General features: G+C 40.9%; 1 protein-coding gene across 4 annotated transcripts in view; it reads left to right on the forward strand.

Moving 5' to 3' along the window:
* Positions 1 to 14,464, forward strand: part of CMKLR2 (chemerin chemokine-like receptor 2) — a 50,730-nt gene that overhangs the window by 14,752 nt on the left and 21,514 nt on the right. For 2 of the 4 annotated variants that reach the window (XM_078450955.1, XM_078450956.1), the window contains exon 1: positions 1,267 to 1,604. The exons of the other annotated variants lie outside the window; for them this stretch is intronic. The gene's annotated coding sequence lies outside the window, so the exon portion shown is untranslated. Of the gene's footprint in view, positions 1 to 1,266; positions 1,605 to 14,464 lie in introns of those variants that run through there. 4 annotated transcript variants of the gene reach the window in all.

Genomic DNA, 14,464 nt, shown 5'->3' on the forward strand with positions numbered 1-14,464 from the left:
GCTCCAGGCTCCCAGCTGTCAACACGTTTGAGCCTGATGCGGGGCTCAAACTCACAGAGTATGAGATCATGACCTGAGCTGAAGTCGGACGCTCAACCGACTGAGCCACCCAGGTGCCCCGGGTTGGGTATTTTCTAATGAAATAGATCGAAGAAGAAAATGGAAGAAACATTATGTGGTACTATCACTGTAAATGGGTAAGGTATCTGAAATAAAACCCAGCCATAAATCATATTTTTCCGGACACCTACAAATCATGTCTCACGGTATAGTTCTGTATTAAGACCACTGTATTGATTTTAATTCTCACTCCAGTGTGTCATGAGGTTGAGGAGTGTGTGTATTTTTTTTAAACAGTAAGATGTCACCCTGGAAACACTTTAGATATCTGCTGGGTCTGTTAGTTAAAAGGATACGTTTTTATTATTCAATATAAAATAATAATTTTAAATTTAATTACATAATTGAAAAGATAATTTTATATTTAATTATAAATTTAAACAAATTATTGTTATTAATTATTTTAATGTTTATTTACTTTTTTTTAATGTTTATTTGGGGAGACAGAGAGACAGAGTGGGGGAGGGGCAGAGAGAGAGGGAGACACAGAATCTGAAGCAGGTCTCCAGGCTCTGAGCTGGTCAGCACAGAGCCCGACATGGGGATTGAACCCATGAAGTACGGGATCATGACCAGGGCCGAAGTCGGACGCTTGACCGACTGAGCCACCCAGGTGCCCTAATGTTTATTTACTTTTAAGAGAGAGAGACAGAGAGAGAGAGCATGAGTGGAAAGGGGCAGAGAGAGAGAGGGAGACACAGAATCCGAAGCAGGCTCCAGGCTCTGAGCTGTCAGCACAGAGCCCAATGTGGAGCTCGGACTCATGAACCATGAGATCATGACCTGAGCTGAAGTCGGACACTTAACCGACTGAGCCACCCAGGCGCCGCAACAAATGATTTTAAATAAAAGTTGCCTAAGGAGCAATCAGCTTTCTAGATTTGAAAATGAGGTGGGAGGGTACTGGGCAGGGGGATAAAGACGAAAAATTAAAAAGGCTCTTGGTTATACTCTGGTCAATTTGCCTCAACTCGGAGCTGGGAGTAGAAATGTTAAGTACAGTACAGTCAAGTAAAATGTAAAGGGTGCCCTCAAACAACAGCAGCTTGTGTCTCAGGGTGACACTTGCCAGTTGGGACTGAGCCCCTGTTAGCCACCAGCACCATCAGCAAGCCCCAGTGGTTTGCTGGGAGGTCTTGATCATGGGAAGGCTGTTGTTTTGTGGTTAACACTTCCACCCAGCTCCACGTGGGCAAACATCCAAATAAGACGAAACTGATTGCCAGGCTACTGCACTCTATTTCCACATCTGTTTAGGCTCCTCTCGGGTCTTGCTCCAGTCCTGATTTCTGCATTCTGACTCCTGGCTGAGCCGTCTCCCGCAGCTTTATTTATTTCTGGCCTTACTGAGTGAGTGTCGATGCTTTGCTTAAGAACTAAGCTATCTTCTCCGACGCATGGCTTCCTGTAGCCGGCTGACTTCGTTCCTCCACGCGTGGTGGAGCATCAGCTCTCCGGGATTCAAGTCGGCTCTGTCCTGTGTGGTGAGTCCTTCCCTCCGAGGCCCCCAGGAGCAGCTGCACCTCGTTCCTCAAGGTCACTCTATACACTTAATCTCCCAACGGGCTTGCTTCCTGAAGGCTCTGCTGCTCCCTCCCGGAGCCCAGCAACACTACCTCAAGCTTCCCTGGCTCAGCTTTATCCAGATAAACTACTGGGTTGCTGAAACAATTTCAGAATTCTGATTCTCCCAACCTGTAATAAGAAAGAGAAAGTAAGCCAAACAAGTAAAGCCAAATTTCATGTTGACCATAATGACAGGAGTTCATGGTTAGTAGGTATAATTATTAAACTATACCAAAATCATCTTTATTTAAGCTCTTCCTCACTCGTTCTTTCCACAGATATTTATTGGGCCTGTTCCATGTTCTGGGAATTGTTCTTGCAACTAAGGATATAGCGGAGAATTTAAAAAGACAGTTTTGGGGTGCCTGGGTGGCTCAGTCAGTTGAGTGTCTGACCCTTGGCTTCAGCTCAGGTCCTGATCTGATGGTTTTGTGGGCTTGAGCCCTGCATCGGGTTCTGAGCTGACCGTTTGGGGCCTGCTTGGGATTCTCTCTCTCTCTCCCTCTCTCTCTCTGTCCTTCCCCCACTTGTGCTCTCTCTGTCTCTCTCAAAATACATAAATAAACTGAAAAAAGAAAAAAAAGAGTTTTGGGACTCAGAGCTTACACTGTATATCTAATGGGATTTCCTTGAGTGAAGAGGTAAATAATGATTTAAAGAGTGCTACTTTAGGGGTGCTTGGGTGGCTCAGTCGGGTTGAGTGCCTGCTTCGACTCAGGTCATGATCTCAAGGCTCGTGAGTTCGAGCCCTGAGTCAAGCTCTGTGCTGACAGCTCAGAGCCGGAAGCCTGTTTCAGCTTCTGTGTGTGTGTCTCTCTCTGCCCCTCCCCTGCTCACATTCTGTCTCTCTCTGTCTCTCAAAAATAAATAAACACTGACAAAAAATTTTTAAAGAGCGCTACTTTAGACAAGGGCGTCTAATTGGCATGCTGATATGTATTCTCTCATTTAATCATAGATATATTAACCATTCAATTTGTGGCTCCTATCTGAAATCAGTACATCATGCTCCAAAAAGTATAGTCTTGCAAGCCTTAAATACTTGAGCCATAACAAATATCCTAGTCTGTGTATTTTTCCAATTTTTTATGATGACAAATTTCAAACATTCAGAGCAGTTGAAGGAATATCGTGCAGAGAACAATTACATACTTATAATCTAGATTGATGACTAACATTTTGCTGTATCTGGTTGACCTATAATTATTTATGTATTTTAAATGTATTATTTGAAGATAGTTTCAAGCTTGCAAAAAAACTTGCAAGAAGATGGCAAAGAATTCTTTCAAATCCCTTTTACCTATTGTTAAAATTTTGCTCCATTTGTTTTTATATTCTGTGTATGCGTCCATGTAGTTTTCCTGAGAGGAAGTTGCACAACTCATGCCCCCTTCTCCTCATATATATATATTTTAATGTTTATTTGTTTTTGAGAGAGAGGGAGAGGGAATCAGAGGATCTGAAGCAGGCTGTCCTATGTGGGGCTAGAACTCACGAACTGCGAGATCATGACCTGAGCCGAAGTCAGACAGTTAACTGAGCCATCCAGGTGCCCCTACCTATATATTTTAGTGTCTATTTCCTAAGAACAAGGACATTCTTCCACATAACCATTGCATATTAATAATTAGAGGAAATTTAAGTTGATGCAATACTGTCAGCCAACCTCTAATCCATGTTCCAGTTTTGTCAGTTGATCTAATAATGTTCTTTTGGGCCTTTTATTTTTCTCTCGTATAGGATGCAGTCAGCATCAGATGTTACATTTACTTGCCATGTCTCTTTAGTCTTTTAATCTGGAACATTTCCATAGCTTTTCTTTGTCTTTGATGACATTGACATTTTTGAAGAAAACAGAACATAAAAAAAAAAAGTTCCTTATTTGGAGGTTGTCTGATGTCTATCATGTGTCATAGTTTGGGTTCTTCTAAAAGAAGACTCAGGGACAGCTTAATGATCGGATATGAGGCTGTGCCCTTAGGATCCATTCCTGTGTGTAGAAGGTGGAGAGACAACTGGGCAGGGGGAGAAATTGAGCTGCAAAGGTAGGACCGTCTCCATAGGTGGACCTGGGAAGCTAAAATGGACCCGTAAGAATTATCCCCCACTGGGGCATGATGGCCAGGCCTTCCTACTTCCATTTCAGCCATCACTGGAGGTGAGCCACTCTAGAAGGGCATGGCCCTGGGAAGGGAACTCTGTGTAGTAACAGCAGTCCCTGAAGGGCTGCTAATTGGACGCTGTTTCTTTTTTTTTTTTTTTTTTTAATTTTTTTTTTGGACGTTGTTTCTTGATGGCTCCCCAGGAGCTAGGGCAACATTTTACCTGGAAAGGGGACCTAGACTGTGCCATAAGTATACCTCAATTAAAAAAAAAAAAAAAGATAGGAACACCTGCGTCTGACTCTTGGTTTTGGCTCAGGTCATGATCTCACCGTTGGTGGGTCTGAGCCCCACGTGAGGTCCCGCACCGACAATTGGAGCCTGCTTGGGATCCTTCTTGGGATTCTCTCTCTCTCTGCCCCTCCACTGCTTGTGCTCTCTTTCTCTCTCTCTCAAAATAAATAAACAAACACAAAAAGATAAACAAAAAAAATGTTTCATCACTAGTCACAGATTACTTTTTTTTTATCTTTTTTCCCCATTTTCTTTAAAGTTTATTTATTTATTTTGAGAGAGTAGGGGGGGCACAGAGAGAGGGTGAGAGACAGAATCCCAAGCAGGCCCTGCACTGTCAGCGTAGAGCCCAACTCGGGGCTCAAACTCACAAACCGTGAAATCATGACCTGAGCTGAAAACAAGAATCAGTCGCTCAGCTAACTAAACCACCCAGGCCCCTCTGTCTTTTTTTTTTTTTTTTTTTTTTTTAAAGAAAGCTCTACATTTAATGTGGGGCTTGAATTCATGACCCCAGATCAAGAGTTGCATGCTCTACTGAAAGCCAGCCGGGCGCCGCTCTGTTCTCTTAAAAAAATTTTTTTAAATTAAGGTTATTTATTTATTTTGAGAGAGAGAGAGAGAGAGAGAGAGAGAGAGAGAGAGAATCCGAAGCAGAGCCCAACGTGGGGCTCAAACTCACAAACCATGAGATCATGACCTGAACCCAAATCAAGAGTCAGACCCTTAACTGACTGAGCCAGCCAGGCACCCCTCTTTTCTCTTTTAACATGGAACTATCTTTCTATTTGTTTTTCCTTGACAAAGACTAATCAGACCAGGCCTGATGTCTTGAAGAACGTTCCTATTTTTCAGTGTTTTTCAAATTTGAGTCTTGTGACTTAATGTCACAAGAACTGAGGAAAATAACACAGTTTGCTTTTAATTCGATGATTTTAAGTATTAATACAGATAAAGTAATTTTTTAAGATATGCACTACCTTTGCTAGAAAGCCATTGAAGGCCTGCTTTTATATTCATTATTAATAAAGGAGAGTCTTAGAGAAGTAAAGAGATAAAATGATTTATTACACCAAATTTATTACACATATTTAAAATTGAGTTAACACAGTATCTGTGTGTGTGAGTATACATAGCCAGATACTATTTAACCTTCCCATTTTCTTCTCTAACAAAGAATGAAAGAAAAAGCTGCTTTGTTGGTTTTTTTTTTTTTTTGTAATTTGCAAGTGAAAACAGGAAATGAAAGAATCATATTATCTTGTCCCATCATATTATGTTGTACCATAATCACATTATATTATATTGTTACTAAAGCTTCTTTAGTCCCTTAAATGTAGCACTCATTATAAGCAGCTCTAATCCTCTTAAAATATTATGACTCATTCATTATAACAAATTAAGGAAGACATGAGACACAAGGATCTTTTCAGATTATTTCCAGACAAGCTTCTTTAAGTAATGTCCCTCAATTGAGCTAGTTATAAGTTTTCTGATGGAAAAGAATTACCTCTGCTAGGTATTAGTCAAATGCTTTCAAAATTTGTCAATGGCCACCACCATGACAAAGGGACAGGGGTATCTTCCTTTCTCCTCCCTACTTTCTTCCATCCCTCCTTTGTCCTTTTTCCCCTGTCTTTAATAGAAAGAATTCACTGCTAAAACTATATGATAGTGCTCATTTTCCACTCAAACTAAGATATATCCCATAAACATTAAAGGAAGTGGGAAATCTTCAATATAGGAGCCACAAGTGCATATGAGATAAATGTAAAGCTACAGACTTGCTACTGTTACGTGTAGGATAAAATATAATACAGATTTGGTCAACTTTGCCTATTTTGAGCCTATATATTTTGATTCAGCATCATTCCTTGAATATTCATTGTGTTTAAGTCCCTAAACTGGACCCTCTGATGAGTCACAAATTTGATTGACTGGTTGATTGATTCACTTATTTATTCATTCATTCACTTTTATAGGTCTCTACAACTAAAGCAAGTTTAGGAAGGAGAAGAAGGTGGTGGAAAACTATGTGTGTTTCCATAGGAGCTTAACTAGTAAGTGGGCTACATTATTATTCTTAGATTCCATAAGCTTAATTTTTAAAAGAACACCATGCTATTTGAGGCACGTGGTTCCCATATGCACAAAATATGCCTATTCAAACTCCTTATTCAGGTGACATGAGCAAAAATAGCAGAGTAAGGACCTCTGAAAGTTCTCTCCTCCACAAAGCAACAAGAAGCTGGCAAAATGGTCACATTCAACTTTTACATAACTCTGATATTTACCCAAAAGCTTGCAACAATCTGGGAGTGTTCATTAAAAACAAACAAGGGTTTGCCATTTGTAACTATGTGGATGGAACTGGAGGGTATTATGCTAAGAGAAATTAGGCAGAGAAAGACAAAAATCATATGACTTCACTCATATGAGGACTTTAAGAGACAAAACAGATGAACATAAGGGAAGGAAAACAAAAGTAATATAAAAACAGGGAGGGGGACAAAAGAGACTCATAAATATGGAGAACAAACTGAGGGTTACTGGAGGGGTTGTGGGAGGGGGGATGAGTTAAATGAGTAAGGGGCATTAAGGAATCTACTCCTGAAATAATTATTGCACTATATGCTGACTAATTTGGATGCAAATTAAAAAAAATAATAAAAACAACAAAAAAAAAAACCCCAAAAAACAAACAAGGGGTGGCGTGCCTGGGTAGCTCAGTTGGTTAGGCAACCCATTTCTGTCAGGTCATGATCTCACGATTTGTGGGTTTGAACCCCGCATCAGGCTCTGTGCTGACAGCTCAGAGCCTGGAGCCTGCTTCGGATTCTGTGTCTCCCTCTCTCTGCCCCTCCCCAGCTTGTGCTCTGTCTCTTTCTCTTTTTCTCTCAAAAATGAATAAACATTAAAAAAATTGAAATAAACAAACAAACAAGGCCACCTAGGTGGCTCAGTGGGTTAAGCGTCTTGACTTTGGCTCAGGTCACGATCTCACAGTTCTGTGAGTTCGAGCCCTGCGCAGGGGGCTCTGTGCTGACAGTTCAGAGCCTGGAGCCGGCTTCAGATTCTGTGTCTCCCTCTCTCTCTGCCCTTCCCCAACTCGCACTCTGTCTCTCTCTGTCTCTCAAAAATGAATTAAAAAAATTTTTTTTAAATAAAGATACATAAAAACAAACAAAAACAACAAAATTCAAAACTACTCAATCACAGTAAAAGAAGTGAGCTGTGTGGCATTTTTAACTTGCCCTGGTCTCATCCTGCTTTGCAATATTCTTGAAAACCAGCAGCCTGCATTCGTTCTCCATGAAGACTAGCAAGCAGCCAGGCAGCAACTGAAAGGAATAGAAAGCAGTTGTGGAAATCCTTCAAAGCTTCATCCCCAGAGAACTGTTCTATGACCTGTCTGGTGGCTTCTTGGAAAAACTCACTTGCAAGACTATCTATATTTGACCTAAGTCAGCTCACCTACTGTGAAAAGCTTTTTCCCCAGAAGCATTTGTCAAAAATAATAACAGGCAGTTACTTAGCTTTTCAGCTGCCTGAGGTGATGGACACCAGTGGAGGGAAAGCATTAGACTAACCAAAAGCTTTAAAAGAAAGACTGAGGAATGAGACATACAGAGAGGCCTTGAAGAGCTCTGATGTGTACCTGAGAATCCAGAAGGCCACATGCAAGAATAGGCTATGCTCATGCCTGGGGTTCTGTGCATGGCCAAGAAAGCCAGGAAAAGGCCCTAAGCTTTCACCTCTGGATGACCTTGAAGGTTCTGCAAGCAGAAAATAGAGGCTAAAGCAGAGGTGAAAAGTGTGCCCCCAACATGCAGACAGAGCCCCTCACCAAAACCTGGGAGACTTATTGGTTCCAGGCATTTAAGGAAATTTCCAGGTCCTACATTATATATTCTGAGCTTTGCATGGTGGTAACAACAAAGGAAAGGTTGCATAAGCCATGGGACAGTCTACAGTTTTGATGTCTCTCTGGATTCCTGATCCCTCCATTTCAGTTCAGGCCACTAAGAATTTTCCTTTCTTTCTTGCCAGTTCAGCCATACATTTAAAAAGATGATTTTTGGGGACACCTGGGTGGCGCAGTCGGTTAAGCGTCCAACTCTTGATTTCAGCTCAGGTCATGATCTCGCGGTTCCTGAGTTTGAGCCCCACATCGGGCTCTGCACTGATGGTGCAGAGTCCGCTTGGGATTCTCTCTCTGTCTCTCTGTCTCTGTCTCTCTATCTGCTCCTCCCCCTCTTGCATGTGCACGGTCTGCCTCAAAATAAATAAATAAGCTTTAAATAAATAAAACTTTGTCAGCACAGAGCCCGATGCTGGGCTCGAACCCACAAACTCACGAACCCACAAACCATGAGATCATGACCTGAGCTGAAGTTGGATGCTTAACTGACCGAGCCACTAGGTGCCCCTGTTTAATTTAGTGTTTTTAGAGGTTTTGTAGTGAAAAGTGCTTTAAAAATATCCGGAGTAGCTGGAGTACCATACTGCCAGAAACATAACTCCACCAAGCTTTTGAGTTACTAATAGCCTTCCTAAGAAGGTTCTACCTACAGGGTCACTTCACAACTGAACGAATGTATTAAGGCACAAAAAGTTATGTAGACCGCAGTGACTACATTGTTGGAGAGTTCCATGGTCTTTTTCTGCTATTCAGCTTCAGAGCCAGGCTCGAACCAGCTCCTTTTCTCTCCTTATCTTTGAGGGGCCCCACCAACTCAGACACCTTCTGCTCCCGCCATAGCTGACTCTGCCCACTTCTCTTGTTGCACATCTCTCCAACTGCCATACTCTTTGCTCCACAAACATTTAGTTTTATCTTCAATCTTTTACTGTTAATCGCTAGAAGAGAATAGCAAGTAACAGAAACACGGTCAATATGAGAAATTTACAAGCATTTCATAATTTTACAAAAGGTCTTAGAATCATGGTCCTGATTTCCTTCTAGAATGAGTTTTTGTCCTTCTGATTTTATTCTTTTAGGGAGTTGTTCTATATTTAGGTGAAGGCCCCAGGGATCCGGTTTTCAAAAATGACCCTTCTTCCTCAATTGAAGGCACATGGGTCTGTGGATGCTATCACGGCAGAACAATATGTACCCTCTCCTCTCCAGAAGACATTTGGTACCTCTGAGAATCGCCAGATTGAATTATCCCCAAATCAGTCATCTTTTGTCCTGATCAGGAATACTATGGCCATTATTTATAATCCTATTATTAGATGATCAAAACACCCACATATAACCTAGACTTTGATAGTGGTCCTACTTTTAACCACCTGGTTAACACAAGGCTTCATTCCCTTCTGCAACATTGATTTCATAATATGTTAGGGCTTTTTCCTCTTCGCCTTTTACTTTTTAGCTTTTTTCCCTATTTTCCATCTTATTGTCTCTCTGTGCCACATTTTAGGTACCTGCTTCAGATATATCTTCTTTTTTTTTTCTTTTTAAGTTTATTTATTTATTTTGAGGGAGAGACAGCACAAGTAGGGGAGGGGCAGAGACAGAGGGAGAGAGAGAGTCCCAAGCAGGCTCTGCACTGGCAGAGAGAGGGGCTCGAACCCATGAAACCATGAGGTCATGACCTGAGCCAAAATCAAGAGTCAGACGCTTAACTGACTGAGCCACCCAGGCGCCCCCAGATATATCTTCAGGTTTACAGTCTCCCTTTGGCTGAGTCTACCCTATTATTTTATGCATCCAATAACATAAATTTCAATATTAACTTTGTAATTTCTAGAAGTCCTGCATGGTTCTTTATAAAACTTTCTTGGCCCAAAGTAAATGTTCTCCCTAAAATCCTAGTAATATTAGTGCTTCTGTCTTTAGTATTTAGGTATTTATTTCGACCCATCCTCCTCAGCATTCAGATATTTATAAGTGCTCCACTTTACGTTTTTTTCATGTATAAAACGAAAGGAGTAGATTTAAATTGTCTCTGACATCTCATTTCACTTTAATAGACTACAATTCTGTGATCTTTAGCCATACTAACTTCACTGTCTTTCTTTCTTTCTTTTTCTTTTTAATGTTCATTCATTTATTTTGAGAGAAAGGGAGTGGGAGAGGGGCAGAGAGAGAGAGAGTCCCAAGCAGGCTCCACACTGTCAGCACAGTCCCTGACGCAGGGCTCAGTCCCGCAAACCGTGAGATCATGACCTAAGCTGAAATCAAGAGTCCTACACTTCACTGACTGAGCCACCTGGGTGCCCCTACTTCACCTTCTTCCAAAGAGATTAAAAAATAGAAATTGGTTTGTAAAGGGAGCACTCCCATTTCCCCAACAAAAAATGGCAAGTTGCAACAGATGAAAAGAAATAGACATGGCAGTCACATCTTTGGGAGTCAAAATGAGAAATAAGAAAAGTGTTTCCCTTCACAGTACATTACACGTGAAAGAAATTTTATACTGTCCTCTCCTTTTATCCTTCATGCCACCCCACCCCTCCAAGAATACTTAGTGAAGGCAGCACGGCATATATTCATTGATTGGGAAATTACCGCTAAGCCACAGAATCAGAACTGTACATTCTGACCAATGGCCAGGAGAGCCATCGAACTGTATCCGGTACGACGTTAGAGTAACCCAAACAGAGAGTTTCAGGGTTGGCGGGACTTTAGACATCATCAAGCCCAGTCACACTGAATTCCTGGTGTCCTCCCACAAAATCCTCAGTTTGTGGTTGCCTCATTAAACATCTCCAAGTATGAGAAATGTGCCATCATCTGACCCAGTTCTGTACTAGTATGAAAGCTCCACGGGTTCTGTTCACCACCAGTCACTACTCTTTCTTCAGGGCCCACAACACATAGCAGATGCTCAATAAATATTTTAAAAAATGTTTTCTGATAAAGGGCGCCTGGGTGGCTCAGTCGGTTTAATTAAGCGTCTGACTCTTGACTTCGGCTCAGGTCAGGATCTCACAGTTGGTGAGATCGAGCCCTGCGTTGGGCTCTGCGCTGACAGCATGGAGCCTGTTTGGGCCCTCTCTCCCTCTCTCTCTGCCTCTCTCTCTTTCACTCAAAATAAATCAAAATAAACATTAAAAAATAATTTTTTTTGAGAAATATTTTTTAAATGAATAAATGCCAATTTTTAACCACTATAGTCTTCAGAAAGTTTGCCTTCTGTTGAGCTCAAATATCTTTTTCTCTCATGTCCTTAGTTTTGCTCTCCAGCCAGATAAATTTCCCTCATCTGCATACCAGACCTTGACCCGCTTGAAAAAGTGATCCTACCCAGGGGCGCTTGGCTGGCTCAGTCAGAAGAGCATGCCACTCTTGATCTTGGGGTCGTGAGTTCGAGCCCCATGTTGGGTGCAGAGATTACTAAAAAAATAAATTAAAAAAAGGTTATCCTGTTCTTTCTTTTCCAGAATAAATAGCTTCCACCAATTCATTCAGTGTTCCTCAACATGATACAGTTTTAAGCTTTCCCTCCATCCTGTTCTCTCTTTTCTGGACATGCTCCAGTTTACCATTGTTCCTCTTAAACTGTAATTCTCAGAAAAGAATACAACAACCCCGGGTGCAACCTGACCAGTTCAAGCAGAGTTGGACAAACTCTCCCTCAATTCTATTAAAACAGCTCGAGGGCAAAATCACAGGGGTTTTTGTTTGTTTGTTTTTCTTCTTTCTTTCTTTTTTTTTTTAAGCAGTCACATCCCTTTTTTTTTTTTTTTTTTTTTTTTTTTTTTTTTTTTTGCCCTTCAATTCCTTTTTATTTTTATTTTTATTTTTTTTTTTATTTTTTAATATATGAAATTTACTGTCAAATTGGTTTCCATACAACACCCAGTGCTCATCCCAAAAGGTGCCCTCCTCAATACCCATCACCCACCCTGCCCTCCCTCCCACCCCCCATCAGCCCTCAGTTTGTTCTCAGTTTTTAACAGTCTCTTATGCTTTGGCTCTCTCCCACTCTAACCTCTTTTTTTTTTTTTTTTTTTTTCCTTCCCCTCCCCCATGGGTTTCTGTTATGTTTCTCAGGATCCACATAAGAGTGAAACCATATAGTATCTGTCTTTCTCTGTATGGCTTATTTCACTTAGCATCACACTCTCCAGTTCCATCCATGTTGCTACAAAAGGCCATATTTCATTTTTTCTCATTGCCACGTAGTATTCCATTGTGTATATAAACCACAATTTCTTTATCCATTCATCAGTTGATGGACATTTAGGCTCTTTCCATAATTTGGCTATTGTTGAGAGTGCCGCTATAAACATTGGGGTACAGGTGCCCCTATGCATCAGTACTCCTGTATCCCTTGGATAAATTCCTAGCAGTGCTATTGCTGGGTCATAGGGTAGGTCTATTTTTAATTTTCTGAGGAACCTCCACACTGCTTTCCAGAGCGGCTGCACCAATTTGCATTCCCACCAACAGTGCAAGAGGGTTCCCGTTTCTCCACATCCTCTCCAGCATCTATAGTCTCCTGATTTCTTCATTTTGGCCACTCTGACTGGCGTGAGGTGGTATCTGAGTGTGGTTTTGATTTGTATTTCCCTGATAAGGAGCGACGTTGAACATCTTTTCATGTGCCTGTTGGCCATCCGGATGTCTTCTTTAGAGAAGTGTCTATTCATGTTTTCTGCCCATTTCTTCACTGGGTTATTTGTTTTTCGGGTGTGGAGTTTGATGAGCTCTTTATAGATTTTGGATACTAGCCCTTTGTCCGATGTGTCATTTGCAAATATCTTTTCCCATTCCGTTGGTTGCCTTTTAGTTTTGTTGGTTGTTTCCTTTGCTGTGCAGAAGCTTTTTATCTTCATAAGGTCCCAGTAATTCACTTTTGCTTTTAATTCCCTTGCCTTTGGGGATGTGCCGAGTAAGAGATTGCTACGGCTGAGGTCAGAGAGGTCTTTTCCTGCTTTCTCCTCTAAGGTTTTGATGGTTTCCTGTCTCACATTCAGGTCCTTTATCCATTTTGAGTTTATTTTTGTGAATGGTGTGAGAAAGTGGTCTAGTTTCAACCTTCTGCATGTTGCTGTCCAGTTCTCCCAGCACCATTTGTTAAATAGACTGTCTTTTTTCCATTGGATGTTCTTTCCTGCTTTGTCAAAGATGAGTTGGCCATACGTTTGTGGGTCTAGTTCTGGGGTTTCTATTCTATTCCATTGGTCTATGTGTCTGTTTTTATGCCAATACCATGCTGTCTTGATGATGACAGCTTTGTAGTAGAGGCTAAAGTCTGGGATTGTGATGCCTCCTGCTTTGGTCTTCTTCTTCAAAATTACTTTGGCTATTCGGGGCCTTTTGTGGTTCCATATGAATTTTAGGATTGCTTGTTCTAGTTTCGAGAAGAATGCTGGTGCAATTTTGATAGGGATTGCATTGAATGTGTAGATAGCTTTGGGTAGTATTGACATTTTGACAATATTTATTCTTCCAATCCATGAGCAGGGAATGTCTTTCCATTTCTTTATATCTTCTTCAATTACCTGCATAAGCTTTCTATAGTTTTCAGCATACAGATCTTTTACATCTTTGGTTAGATTTATTCCTAGGTATTTTATGCTTCTTGGTGCAATTGTGAATGGGATCAGTTTCTTCATTTGTCTTTCTGTTGCTTCATTGTTAGTGTATAAGAATGCAACTGATTTCTGCACATTGATTTTGTATCCTGCAACTTTGCTGAATTCATGTATCAGTTCTAGCAGACTTTTGGTGGAGTCTATCGGATTTTCCATGTATAATATCATGTCATCTGCAAAAAGCGAAAGCTTGACTTCATCTTTGCCAATTTTGATGCCTTTGATTTCCTTTTGTTGTCTGATTGCTGATGCTAGAACTTCCAGCACTATATTAAACAGCAGCGGTGACAGTGGGCATCCCTGTCGTGTTCCTGATCTCAGGGAAAAAGCTCTCAGTTTTTCCCCGTTGAGGATGATGTTAGCTGTGGGCTTTTCATAAATGGCCTTTATGATCTTTAAGTATGTTCCTTCTATCCCGACTTTCTCAAGGGTTTTTATTAAGAAAGGGTGCTGGATTTTGTCAAAGGCCTTTTCTGCATCGATTGACAGGATCATATGGTTCTTCTCTTTTTTTTTGTTAATGTGATGTATCACGTTGATCGATTTGCGAATGTTGAACCAGCCCTGCATCCCAGGAATGAATCCCACTTGATCATGGTGAATAATTCTTTTTATATGCTGTTGAATTCGATTTGCTAGTATCTTATTAAGAATTTTTGCATCCATATTCATCAGGGATATTGGCCTGTAGTTCTCTTTTTTTACTGGGTCTCTGTCTGGTTTAGGAATCAAAGTAATACTGGCTTCATAGAATGAGTCTGGAAGTTTTCCTTCCCTTTCTATTTCTTGGAATAGCTTGAGAAGGATAGGTATTATCTCTGCTTTAA

Source organism: Panthera onca, chromosome C1, assembly GCF_046562875.1.
Source record: "Panthera onca isolate mPanOnc1 chromosome C1, mPanOnc1 haplotype 2, whole genome shotgun sequence".
NCBI lineage: Eukaryota > Metazoa > Chordata > Mammalia > Carnivora > Felidae > Panthera > Panthera onca.